Source organism: Pinus tabuliformis, chromosome 5_2 (genome assembly GCF_031772625.1).
Source record: "Pinus tabuliformis cultivar Carrire ecotype Pingquan chromosome 5_2, CPIR1, whole genome shotgun sequence".
Lineage (NCBI taxonomy): Eukaryota > Viridiplantae > Streptophyta > Pinopsida > Pinales > Pinaceae > Pinus > Pinus tabuliformis.
Genome location: NC_142306.1, coordinates 1,006,960,237 through 1,006,974,837, shown reverse-complemented (window position 1 = coordinate 1,006,974,837; position 14,601 = coordinate 1,006,960,237). Strand labels below are relative to the sequence as shown.

At 35.4% G+C, this 14,601-nt stretch overlaps 1 pseudogene; it reads left to right on the top strand.

Moving 5' to 3' along the window:
* The first annotated feature begins 10,036 nt into the window (after window positions 1–10,036).
* Window positions 10,037–12,781, top strand: LOC149162692 (putative U3 small nucleolar RNA-associated protein 11; annotated as a pseudogene).
* The last annotated feature ends 1,820 nt before the right edge of the window (window positions 12,782–14,601 follow it).

Sequence of the window (14,601 nt, the reverse complement as noted above, 5' to 3'; positions counted from 1 at the left end):
ATTTCACTACTTAAAAAAATATCTCAAGAATTATACGTTATGAAGCCAAATTGCCATCACAAAAGTATCCTAGCACTAAATAGGAAAGAAGGGCAAGCATTTGACCCTACTAGAGTCCACGTTTTCACTTAATAATAAGACCTCTAGTATTCTCAATGGAATGGTGCTTTAGATGTCTCATTAAAGGACCTACTTGACACCTTTTTTTTCCACAAGATTGAGACGCCCGTCAGTCTGGGTAAATACTTCACGCCTCTCGCATATTCCATTTATCTTGAAAAATGACCTCTTTTCAATGGAGAGGGACAAAGAGAACACCAAACTCAGCAGCAGTTTATGCCGAAATTTTTTGGCAAATCCAAAGTTCCACACCATGCTTTGGTAAAACCAAAACCATATGGTAGATCCTTAATGGTTGAAAAAAACTCTAGTGCTCTAAATATAAAAGTGAAGATTGGGACTTTTATTCAAACCTAAGACCTTTATTTTTGTTAATTGTTCTATATTCATGATTCGAACCCCAATCGAACTCCAATGAGTTTTGATGAATTTTTTCTAGTTCAGTCACATATTCAAGTTCGTCTTCAGGTTCAATGATCTCAAATTTTAATCTAACAAATTTGGGATCAGACAAAATTTGGAAACATTGAGCTTAAAGAAACAAGTTTACCAAACCGGATGACATCCTTATTTACAGTGACACTTAATAAGAGCACCTTTACCATGTTAGGAAAGTATTTATGTAGACTCTTTGGGAATATATGTTCTATGCTTTCCCTAGAAAGTGTTCGTTTGTGATGGAGTAAATTATGTATCAAAATTTCATCATTAATGACTCAAGAATACCTAGGTCTAGAGAAGATACATCCAAGATTATCCTCCTCATAAATACCTCATATAGCTCCACAACCTCCTCAGACTTTCTAACTTCTAAATAAAGCTCCTCCTTGGTTTTTTGCCCACTACTTGGAACCTAAATTAGATACTTAAGGGGAATATCAAAAATATTGCCTTCCCTTCATCTAATAAGATATAATGGCTTTTAACAACATAAAACAACTCCACTCCACACCAGCCCTTCTGATTTCTAATCTCAATGAGTGATCTTAGATTAGAACAAATGCATCCAACTATGCAAGGGGTGTCATTATTATGTGGCACGCTAACATATCTTTCCATTATAAAACTTTCAATGGAATAGTACAATGATATTACACTTTTTCCCTTTAAGCAATTGAGCAATTTATTTACAATGGCACCATTAGGTGGGGATCAATCTGATGGTATGTAGTTATTTGTGTAGCTTGTAGCCTGCAGGTTTTCACTTTACGGTTTTTGGAACCTAGAGGCCATTTAGAATATTGATGTCTATGTATTTTATTTTGCATATGTATCGCACTCAGTGGCATTTTTCTATATTCAACCTTACATGCTATATACTTGAGAAAACTTGTATATTTGGTGTATAATTGTTTCGATTAACATGGATATAAATAAATAAGTTTTTGCTAAGAGTTGTGACATTTTAAACACTTAATAATAAACCAGATTCACTCGTTGGTTCTGGTCCAGTTCTATTTCAGTCCCAGTCTGACCCTCAGTGCTGGTTCTAGTTCTGGTTCTGATAACATTAACTAAAATATGAGAATTTTAGAAGAGAACTTAGTCATGAGGTAGGATGAATAGAACAGAGTTGAGATAAATAAGGTATTAGTGAGCTACAGACAGAACTCTAAGGCAAACAAAATCATAGGGATATCCCTATCATCATGGACTTAATTTAGTAGTAAAAGAAGAATGAGTTTTGGAATGATGACATGAATGGAAATGGAAATGCATGCACATGAAAGAAATGGCTAAGCACAGGACATACAAAAACATAAAACCAACATGGTGGCCTTGTCCAAAATTCGGACAATAAGGTGTCAATGTTCTGTAGCTCGGGTAGGTGCTTTTGCATAGACCTAGGTGCCTAGGCTTGTGGAAGTTTCCTAATATACCATTAACCTTAGCAATTAATTTGGTGCTTAAAGTAATTTCTTTTATAAGACAAGGTAGAGAAAATTCACATAGTTGACTTCGGCATTGTGCAAGGGCTATAGTGGGCAACAAGGCCAGGTGGCAAACCCCACAAAATAAATATCACATGTATCCCTGCCCAAAAACTAGGAAAAAAACCTTCTTCCTCTTTGCTGGCCACTGGCAAGAGGCTCACAGAGTTTGCTATATTTCTTGACCTAGAGTTTGATTTCTGTCCAGTGTCAAAAAATATGAGTTGGGTGGAATTGTCTACCCTGAAAATTGAGCAAGATTAATGCATTGTAGTAAATTTTATGTTACGGTTATATAATATTTTAGGAGATTCCCTTGAACCCCTAGTGAAAATACTGAAATTAGCTCATGCCCTATCCCCCGAAGTCGTAACACTTGGGCAGTATGAAGCTCACTTAAATGCTTATGAGTTCCAATTAGTTCGATTTTAGAATGCTTTAGAATATTTCTCTACATTTTTTGAATCTATGGAGCCCAACATGGAAAGGGATAGTGCAGAGTGGCTGAACGTGGAGAAGGTCTTCTTCACAGAGAAAATAATGGGAATTGTAGCTTTTGAGGGAGCCGAAAGAAAAATCAGACTGGAAGGAAGGGATCAATGGTGTATTCTAATGGAATCGACGAGATTCAAATTTACCAATTTAAGTCATTAGCCAAGGAGCCAAGCTCAAATTCTTCTCTATAATTATTTTGAAGCGTATTCTCTAGATGAATCCTTAGGTTTCCTCTCTTTGGCATGGAAAAATTGGGGCCTCCTCACCGTCTCAGCCTGGTGTTGTTGCTAGTCTCTAAGAATATGGAAATCCTTTATATATTGCTAATTGATTATTCAGTATATATTGAACATTTGTTGCATCTAGGATGGAAATCAAATTATGCTTTGTGTACATAGATACACACGGGGACTGTAAATAAATGTTATATCATGATCATGTGAATATGTCTGTAAATTTTCTCCTCCCTCTGTGCTTCAGTAATTTTACTTCTAACGCATGTCATGCATCTCTTGGCAAACAATTTTTAGCTGGGTAGACCAATTATTTCTTGTAGGAAGTAGGCAACGGTGGGATGATTGACCTCTACCATTGTCAGGGATGCATCACGACTATGTAACTCCGTATTAAATCAAGGGCTTAGGAAAATAAGGGATTGAGAAAAAGCCTCTCGTCTCATTCTTCCTTGTTTTTTACCCCTCTCGGTTCTACCTCATTTCTCTTCAATTGTATATGCAGATCAAGTGTTGCAAAGCTTCCATTACCTGAAAATCAAAGTCTCTATTTTATGCAATATCCCTGAAACCCCTTATGTAGCCAGAATTTTCTATTTTAAATAATAAAAACTCGGAATTCTTTCTCTCAAATATGCAAACTATCTATTGATTAGCTTGCCTTGCAATTTCTTTGTTGTCCAAGATATGCTATATCTTTATCATCAGAATTTTCAGAAGTACTGGTGTTTTGAGAAGCCATGTTGATTGTAAGATCCTATTAAGTATCACCCAGACTGCAAATTTCATTGAGGCAAACAGAATAGCACTGGGATACATTCTTTATGAAGGTTTATGATGTAGCTTCTCTCATCTTCCAACAAAAAAAGAATGGTAAATATGATTCAATATTAAAAGCAATAAAGGGAAGATTGGCATAGTTGAATTTAAACATCCAAATGAGTTGAACAATTGAACTGAGTTGGTTTGTTGAAAATGCATTAGATATTTCACTACATAAAAAAAATACCTCGAAAATTATATGTTATGAAGCCGAATTTCCATCACAAAAGTATCCTACCAATAAAAAGGAAATAAGGGGATGCATTTGACCCAAATAGAGTCCACATTTTCACTTAATACTAAGACCTTTAATCTCCTCGATGGAATGGTGCTTTAGTTGTCTCATGAAACGACATGCTTGACACCTTTTCTTCCATAAGATGGAGACGCCCATTAGTCTCGTTAAATCCTTCACACCTTTGGCATATTCCATTTATTCGGAAAAAAATACCACTTTTCAATGGAGAGGGTCAAATAGAACACTAAACTTTGTAGCAGTTCATGCCCAAAAACCACTGGCAAACTTGGAGTTACACATCATGCTTTCTTAAAACCAAAACCATATGGTAGATACTTAATGGCTGAAAACAAACTCTAGTTCTCTAAATATAAAAGTGAAGATTGTGACTTTTATTCAAACCTAAGACCTTTCTTTTTGTTAATTGTTTTATATTCATGAGTTGAACCCCAATAAAACTCCAATGAATTTTGATGATTTTTTTCTGCTTAGCTCACATATTCAAGTTCACCTTGAGCTTCAGCGATCTCAAATTTCAATCTAAAAAATTTGGGATCACACAAAATTTGGTAATTTTGAGCTTAGATAATCAAGTTCACCAAACCCGATGACTTAACCCAGAGGACATCCATGTTTACAGTGACACTTAATAAGAGCACCTTTACCATGTTAGGCAAGTATTTCTATAGAATCTCTCAGATATATGTTCTATGCTTTCCCTGGAAAGTGTTCGTTTGTAATGGATCAAATTCTGTATCTAAATTTCATCATTGATGACTCAAGAATACCTAGGTCTAGAGAAGATACATATCATCCAAAATTATCGTCCACATAGATACCTTATATAGCTCCACAAATTCCTTAGACTTTCCAACTTTTGAATAAAACTCCTGCTTGGTTTTCCGCCCAATACTTGGACCCTAAATTAGATACTCAAGGGCAATAACAAGAAGCTTGCCTTCCCTTCATATAATAATAAATAATGGTTTTTAACAACCTAAGCAACAACTCCACTCCACACCAGCCCTTGTGATTTCTAATCTCAATCAGTGATCTCAGATCAGAACAAATGTATCCAACTATGCAAGGGATGTAATTCCTATGTGGCATTTCCATCATATCTTTCCATTATAAAACTTTTAGCAGCATAGTACAATGATATTATATTTTTGACCTACATGGCATTGAGCAAGTTATTTAAAATGGCACCATTAGGTGTGATGAATCTAATGGTATGTAGTTATTTATCTAGCCTGTAGGTTGTAGGCTGTCAGTTTATGGTTTTTGGAATCTAGAGGCAATTTAGAACCTTGATGTATATGTATTTGGTTTTGCATATGTATCACAGTCAGTGTCATTTTTCTATATTCAACCTTACATGCTATATACATGATCAAACTTGGATTTCGTGTATAATTATTTCAATTTACATGGATATACATAAATAATTTTTGTTAAAATTTGTAACTTTTTAGACAACTGATAATAAAGAAGATTCACTGGTTGGTTCTAGTACAGTTCTATTCCAGTTTGAGTCTCACCCTCGAAGTTCTAATAACTTTAACTAAAATATGAGAATTTCAAAAGAGAACCTAGTCACAAGGTAGGATGAATAGAACATAGTTTATATAAATAAAGTATTACTGAGTTACAGACAGAACACTAAGGGAAACAAAATTATAGGGATATCTATGTCATCAAGGACTTAATTTAAGAGTAAAAGAAGAATGAGTTTTGGAATGATGACATGAATGGAAATGGAAATGCATGCACATGAAATAAATGGCTAAACACAAAGCATACAAAAGCATAAAACCAGCATGATGGCCTTGTCCAAAATTCAGACAATAAAGTGTTGATGTTTTGTAGCTCAGGTAGGTACTTTTGCACAGACCTAAGTGTCTAGGCCTACGAAAGTTTCCTAATATACCATTAACCTTAGAAATTACTTTAGTGATTAAAGTAATTTCTTTTATAAGACAAAAGTGAGTTAATATAGTGAAATACAAAGGTTTTTGCATCGGTGAATTAGATGAATCTCAAATGTCTATCTCAAGTGATGTTGAGATATAATATCAACTGTCAATCACTTTTGAGATTAGGGTTGTGGATTCGATCATAACTCAAGCTTAAAAAAGAAAGGCTAGGCTATGAGAGAAGACACATTGAGTGAGCACAAGACACTGAGATGAGGACATCTCAGTGATTGGGTGGAGGATTTTCCTCCACGTGTGCCAGGTCCGAGGAAGGTGCAAGGAGATGCAAGGAGAATCCAATCAACCACAAGAGGTCTCAGGCTTGATCAGCTAGATCATATCGAGGTTATTGTAGTATATGTAATTTCCACAAAAGTCCATTATCCCAGTAACAGAGCCAGAGTAGGTTCTGAAGATTTAATGAAGAATTGATTTGATTGAGTAGAAAACTTTCGTGTGTAATGTGTGATTGAGATTACTCGTTTATTTTCAATATTTAAGTTTTGTTAAGATCTCAGTCATGCTTTTTATTTAGTAGATATATAACAATCTGCTAGATAGTAGATTGCCAGGTTGTTGGGTTCAAGGAAATTTAACATAATGGGTACAAACTCATTGGTAGTGAGAGACTATAATGTCTAATTTTATTCCTAAAGGTAAAAGACACTATACAGCTACAAGACTTGTTCAGAGTCCAGACAAATGATAAGAAGTTGCAACTGATGGGATAAGAGGATGTTTAATGAATCAAAACAACTTAAGATTAATCAAAGCCTATATACCAAGCAGTGTTGGTTGTACAGTATAAATAAGATAAGATAATTTTATTAATGCCCAACAGCTGACCACAAAAGTAGGTCAATGGGACCAAATAGTACAACTAGTATGAATACAATGTGGAAGTCCCAACACAACTCTTAGAAAATGATGAAAATAATACAAATAGAGAAACTACGTAAGTATAACATCACAACATATGTATAAAACTGTGACAAAGATATGGTGATACAAAACACTAAGTGAGTTTGTCCAATGTTGGAATGGTGAACAACCCAACCCAAGAACCTGTCAAGAGAAAAAGAGTGATAGAGGGAGGTCGGACAATGGGGCCAATGATGTCAAAGTTTCATGAGTCTTGTGGCCAAGGGCAAGGGAGGCGAAAAGATGTAAACAATACAATGAATGAAAGCATGAATTACAATAACACTTGGGGAATATAGACACAATGAAAGACAGGCAGGAAGTTCATTTCAAATGGATCAGAAGAGTAGAGAGACATAACCAATAAAAATAATATGAGTAGGATATAGAAGTTAGAACACAACGTGACAGTGAGATTAACAAGGGAAGTAAATATACAAAAAGTATGACACCATGTAACAGATAAGAAATAAAAATAGAATAGTCTAACTATTACACAGGTTGACTTGTTTTTCTTCTTTCAGTTCCCCCTTTCTAAAATAGCCCAGGGAGAAAAGTTGATGTGATGCTACATGTGTAACTCGAAGCATAGAATGTAATAATTTGTAGACAAAAGTTAAAACCACACCCCCATTGTATGATAATTCAAATTTTCAAAAGCCAAAAATATATGTTTGATCCATAGTTCAAACTTCAATATAACTTATATTTATATTCATCAAAGGATGTTTTTGGATAGGTAGAGCCTAGTTATAAATGGTCATAGTAATTTAGTTATTATTTGTATGTTCACTATTTATGCCCTATCTAACTACTACCACATAGTTTAAAGTGTACATGATCATTCACTTCTAAAGTCCTGTGATTACTTACCTCCTCATCTTCATTATCTTCATATGAACTTCTTCCACCCCATCTTATTTTTGTTGGCCTTATAATAACCTGCAATATATTTGCCATCAATAACAAAAAATAGAGAAATTCTTGAAATCAACAATGTGAACCACTCTGAAAATAAAGAATTCAGACAACTGGGCACCTCTAAAATCATCAGCTTTGATGAATGACTGAGAATGAATTATTAGTTCCTTGGACACCAAGCATGTCTAAAGCTAAAGCATATCCTCGAAAGTAAAGAAGCAAACAAGAAAAAGAAATCACAAAAATATTATAGAAAAATAGTGTACCTTGTCACCATCATCACTTTCATTAGTGTTCATTTTCCTTCACATGCGTTTCTGATGAGAATATTTCTTAGATACATTAGATGTTGCAACTGTAGCAACTTCATCATCATCATCTACATCTAAGATTGCATACTCTTTTTTCTTCCTCACAAATGCAGCTGCTTCTCTCTCAGCTAGCTGGTAGGCCCATACATAAACACAATCAAGTGTTGATGAAGAAAGTAGCATCTACTAGCCTCTATGCTTTCTCTACACACAAACAAATGCAGTGACCCTAGCTCAAGTTTCTGATGCCTCTATAATAAGAAACTTAATTAGAGGCAGAAAAACAGTTAAAGGAGTATTCTAATTTAAATTTGACAGTTTTTTTGCTTTCCATATACACAAGATTTGGTGATAACATGATGAAACCTTCAACACAAAGATGAACGCATATGCTTTATAGGGAAAAGTACAAACTAACAGACAAGTCACAACATAACGAAAAAGAGCTAACAAAAATACCAGTTGTCTAGTGTTTTTAGGTAACCAAAAGGTTTAGAACTTGCAGCAGAACAAGATATGTTTCTGTATTTCTGTAGACCTGAATCAAACTTGACCCATATAGGATACTAAAGTTTATCTGCACAGTTGCAACATATAAGAAGAAAATTTATCTTTCATGGCCTGTCAATGATGCAAAACTAGTACAAGAAGCATTGAAAATCTTTCCCTTATGCATAACTCAAGTTGATTATAGCACGTGCTCCAAAATCGGGTAAACTTGATTCTGGCCATTTTCTCGTATTCATAATTGAAAAGGGTGAGTGCATGTTATTTAATTTTTGGAAAATTTTTGGTGGTGAATTTGTTCATCCCTCGTTTTCATAATTGAAAAGGGTGAGTGCATGTTATTTAATTTTTGGTGGTGAATTTGTTCATCCTATTTCAAAATATTAGAAATAGCTTATCAGGATTGATACTGTATTTAATTTGGAGAAAAATAATCAAGATAATTAATTTTGTGAAAGATTGATGATCAATGATTATTGGTTGATCTGTTTTGGTTGAGTTGTGACTAAAGGGTTTACACTGTTAACACCAACGGTTAAAATTTCAGTTAGCCGCACTTTAACTTTTGTATGGTATTTTTAAAGTTAAGTGGAAATGTATGTTTTATATTCCATTTAAGAGTGATTCCTAACACTCAAACTTCATTGGTCCAATTTGAATTTTTTATAGCCTTTTTTAATAGAAAACGTTTTCTTCTTTATACGTTTTCCATTTAGAATAAGTTTACAATTCGCCAAATTAATCCTGAATATAAAAATGGGTCATTTGTAGCGAGATTAAAGTTTTCTTATAATATGAATTTGGAAACTTAAGGTTTATGTTTTTGGAAAATTTATTGCATTCTAGCTCAATAAATTTGATCGTTTTGTTTATACTATATTTTTTTGAACATATACACCTTTACTTTCGAATAGATTAAACAAATTGTGACAGTTTTTGTCTTTTTTCCTTTATAAGTTTTTAAAAAGTTGTGGATTATTGTCTAAAGGCAGGGACTAGCTGCAAGTTATTCTTATTATTCCTTGAACCATATTTTTGTATGGATTAGAATAGAAACAACTGGATATTCACTAGTATTCATGACATTTTTGGGCTTTAAAAATCCCCATTAGTTGCCCAATTGCATGCCAAACTCGAGATATAACCTGATAGAAACAAATATCCAGCTTTTTTCTGCACCTATCAGGTTGAAGTTTAGGAAATATGTATGTTGATTGACTAAAAGTTGAAGGTGAAGTGGTTTCCCTCTTGACCTCACCCACTGGTCCACTGCAGAGCGCTTTAGAGACTGAACTGAAGTTTGAACAATAGAAACTCAATAGCAGGAAATTTGAACTCTGGACTAGACAACTTGAGGTTTGAACTATATGAACTTGGTGTTTAGCTTGTTACTAATTAGAAACATTTAGTCTTATTGCTTTATTTGTCCATTAGATAGTAATCATGGTATCTAGCTTGTGTGTCTAGCACCCAATAATGATGAGGAGTACACTAAAGAAGCTTTTATTTCTATTTTTAAATTGTTTTGTCTTTGGAGATTTACGTTATCTAGTATTCAATTATGTCGTCTATAAGAAATTCTGTAAAGCGGCGGGCTCACAAGGAACATGGCCAACTGTATGTATTTCTTCTTCCTTAGAATTTTCAATGAGTGATTTATTTTGGGAAAAGTAATAAAATAATATGATTTTTGGCATATTTGTTTGTAAACTTTGGAAACCTAGAAATATAAATTATGAAGAAAACATTAGACTATTAGAATTTTGTCCGTGCATGGCAGGATTGAATAAATTTGGTTTACTAGAGAAACACAAGGACTATGTACTTAGGGCTCATGATTATCACGAGAAGCAGGAAAACATTGAGTTATGCCATGCAAAATTTCTTTATATATTATTTTTTTGATAAATTATTTTTGGGTTTAAAATTGTTTCTATCATCGTGCATTTTCTTATGCATGTTCATATGTTACTTTGTTTGTATGTTTTTATTCACTGTCTTTTCTTTTGATGGATTAGATTGTTATTGATAATGTAGAGGCTTCGAGAGAAAGCATCATCTAGAAACCCTGAAGAATTTTATTTTAAGATGATCAACACTAGGACTATTGATGGTGTGCACTGTCCAAAGTAAGGAAATTCAAATATTTCATTCTTTCTTGTTTTAATTGCACCGAAGTTTAAGATGTTAAATGTTTATTATCTTTTATGCTTAGGAGTGGTGCAAAGCAATATTCCAATGAGGAACTATTATTAATGAAGACACAAGACATTGAATATGTGCTTCACAAAGCACAGAGTGAAAAAAAAGGTACAAACATTACTAAGTACATTGGACAATGTGAAGGTGGATGGCATTTTTATACCTTTTTTTCGCAATATTTTAGTGTATTTATTATGAATTATGTAGAAAGTAGAGTGACTTCAATCTGCACTTCATTGCATTAGTTTCCCTCCTTCAAACATACACACTTATTTTGCCGAAGATAGGTATTATTACCATGCCAAATTTATTCAGTAAGTCATAACACCTTTAGTGTTAAAATGTATGATCACAAATATGGCAAAAGCAACTGCATACATCAACGTTAATTTCATTCACGAGGTTCATTTATTTCCCTAATAGTCTTATTGAGAAATATTCTTTATCTAACATATTTGTCAATGATCGGTGTCAACTAACAACTTATTCATTATGTGCTCTGTCATTGCACCTCCTTGGTATTTTAGATTCTCTTTCCTATTAAATTTGGTAAATCATATTGAATTTTGTTCTTTTGTCTACAAATTGAATAATATAGGGAATCCTAGGGTGAGCCCTATAGCAAGGATCCCCTACACTCCTACCACTAAAGCTCATGTGGAAGAAACATTGATTTGATGAATAGTCGCTCAATGAAGCATGGAAACTAGTACTCTGGATTGAAGGAAATAAACTTTGGAAGTGGGCCCTCATGGAATCCACACACCTCTAGTCCTTTGAAGTCTATCCCAACCTCTTGGGCATGGTTTCCTCAAATATATGTTAGAAAGATATCTTGCTAGTCCTTTGAAGTCTATCCCAGCCTCTCGAGCAGGGTATTCTTAAATATCTATCAGAAGGATATCCTGGTGGCAGAGGTTGGGGGAAGAGATTTGAGTCATCAATGCTCTGACATATGAATGAAATCTAAGTATTTAGTTGTTTTTTTCTACCGGAACTTGGTTGGACAACAGGGAAGAAAGCATTGATCCTGTTGGACAAATCTAGTTGTAGATTCCTAGTTTGACGAGTCACAATTCCTCTAACCATAGACATATTCCCACTAAATTTAATTTATATATACTTTATGATAGCAAGAATCTTGTTACCTCCAGAACCTACCTAACACCTCATAAGGGAAAGAACTATATCTAGTAGAATACATATACACTACCCTATATTTGATAGCCAAATGCTATTGTCTTATGAATTGCCAACACTGACATTATTGTTAATATGATCTTCAGTCTTAATGGTTCTCTTAAAATTATACGGAAAGTTATAATAGTACATAAATTACCTATGTGGGTCACTAATATTATCGTGGCCAATTTTCTTAACATCTGGAAAGTTTGATAGTGTTTGTCAATAATTTTAATTTTTTTGGAAAATGATGCAGGAGCATCTGGTCAATAGGGTGAAGACCGAGAGAGGGCGAACAAAGTTTCTGAAAAAGATTGGGAATGAGACACATTTCACTGAACGGACAGCAAGTCTGTCAAGTTCCTATGATTTTGTTTTATTTCTTTCATGGTCAACTACATTATTAACTTTCTGTTATTTTAAATTTTTGTTCATTATATTTAAAATATTGTAATAGGTTCTAGTTAGAAACGATAATAGTAGGTTAGGGTAAGTAGGTGATTAACAACGAATCCCTATGGTAAAAAGGCAGACAAAGTAAACTAATTGATAGTCAAGAAAATCATGCCTATAGTAACTGCAAAACAAACTGTAATTGAATAACTACCAGCAGTTATCAAACTACCTGAAAACATTGTATAAAAAGACAAGCAAGATAACCCAGAGGGGTTCAGCAACGGAGCATTTACATGAGAATAAAAAATATACATTTTCCTTCATCTTATTCAGTGCACAAGCAAACAAATTGTTCATATATATATGTCCTCAGTAACAAAAGCCTGTATATATAGTGCTGTGTAACTATTTCATTTTTATTTAAATATATCAACAGTGTTTTACAGTATTCATGAAGCTACGAACTGGCAGAGAAGAAAGTGAACAAAAGGCGGAAAGAACCAGCACCCACAAAGGGTCAAACTAGACAACCACACTAACCGGGTAAGCAACCAGAACTATCAGTGAACGAGTTTATCTATCACTTAATATTACAATGTATTTTTCTGCATAAAAATTACATAGACTGTGCATCGAGGTGTAGCCGAACAGAGTTGCAACCGACCCACAAACCCTCCTACGTTGCGGCCAAGGGTTTGACAAACCCAGAAAGTCCAGACTCAACAAATAGACAGACATTTCACATAACAAGTGACTGTAATCGTGACCAGGACCAAGAACCATTACAAGAAAGTAAAACGAGAGCAGGACTACTCGGAAGGAATCGACGGAAGCCATTGCGAAGATACGGGAGCCGACCACACCTGTGAAAGACAGAGAAGGTGGAAGGTCAGGGTTTCTTTCCAACAAAACCCTCGCATGAGAAATTGATGCCATAACGACTGTAAATGAAAACCCTGAGTATGCAGAAAGGAGAATAAACATACCTGACAGTGTGCCGGAACAGTAGGCCAACAGAACCCCGAAACAGAGACCCCTGTCCACAGAGGGGCTGCAGAACGTTAGTCTCGGTGCAAACAGAGGAAAAGAAATTATAGCATGGAACTGTGACATACCTTGTCCAAAGAGCCGAGCGCCGGAGAAGAACTAAACTGGAATTCCATCGACCTGTGCAACTGTCGAACTGAGCGGACCGAGCATTATTACACCATAGTCATTAATCACAGATTTGTCAAGAAGGCCAGACCAGACAGTAACCACAAAAGCGAACAAAGGATAGTTCTTACAGACATGAAAACGAAATGAACGCACAGTGGAACTATAGCAACTTACCAACAAAACCAGGAGCCGAATAGACCCACACAGTAACGACAAGGTATAGCTGAGCAACATCATATCACCACAGAACCGACGGAAATCCAAAGGGGTTTCATCACAGACCGAAACAACTCAGAGGCGGAGCCAAAACAATACAGAGACCACTGAGACCAAGCGTCGAAGGCAAGAATGACCGCAAAGGCGCGAACCGGGTAACAAAAAGCGAGGTAGGGTTTGCCAAGTTCGAGGAGAACAGGTGTCCAACGGAGGATCAACACCAAGTACAGCCGAGTTGATTGTTAATTAAACTTAAATCAATTTTCAATTACCATATATCCCAACCAGTTCAATAGCGTAAGTCCACATAAGCAGAGGCAAGGTGGGACCACGTGGGCTGGCCCCATCAAGTGGTATCAGAGCAGTTTTTCTTTTAGAAATAAGAGAGGATGGAAGCACCAAGACGAGGACGTGGAAGAGGTGCACGTAGGGGAGCAGATGAAGGATTGAGGGAACAGATTAGAGTTCTTACAGCTCGTTTGGAAGCAATGGAGGCGGGTAGGTGAAGAGACCCGGAACTTGGAGATAACAGTGAGGAAGAAGTAGTAACTGCTACAGACGGGTCAGACGAAGAAGCTCCGGAATTGAGACTGCTGCGTTCAGTTTTATTGGCCAGCAGCAAACCCAAAACAGAGATTTCTAATTACGATGGCAGTCTGTCCGCAGATGTCCTGTTGGACTGGATAAGCGAACTCGACAAATATTTTGAGAATGAAGAAGTCAGTGAGGATAAAAGAGTTAGGTTCGCTGCCACTAAGTTAAAGGGACACGCACTCTTGTGGTGGGACAGTGTCCAAGCGGACAGAAAACGAATGAATAAGTTGCCGATACGACAATGGTCAAGGATGGTGGCGAAATTGAAGGGCAGATTTCTGCCAAAAGACTACCAGGTGGAATTATATCGGCGAGTACAGAATTTAAGACAGAAGGGAATGACTGTCAAGGAGTACACGGAAGAGTTTTACCGAGTGA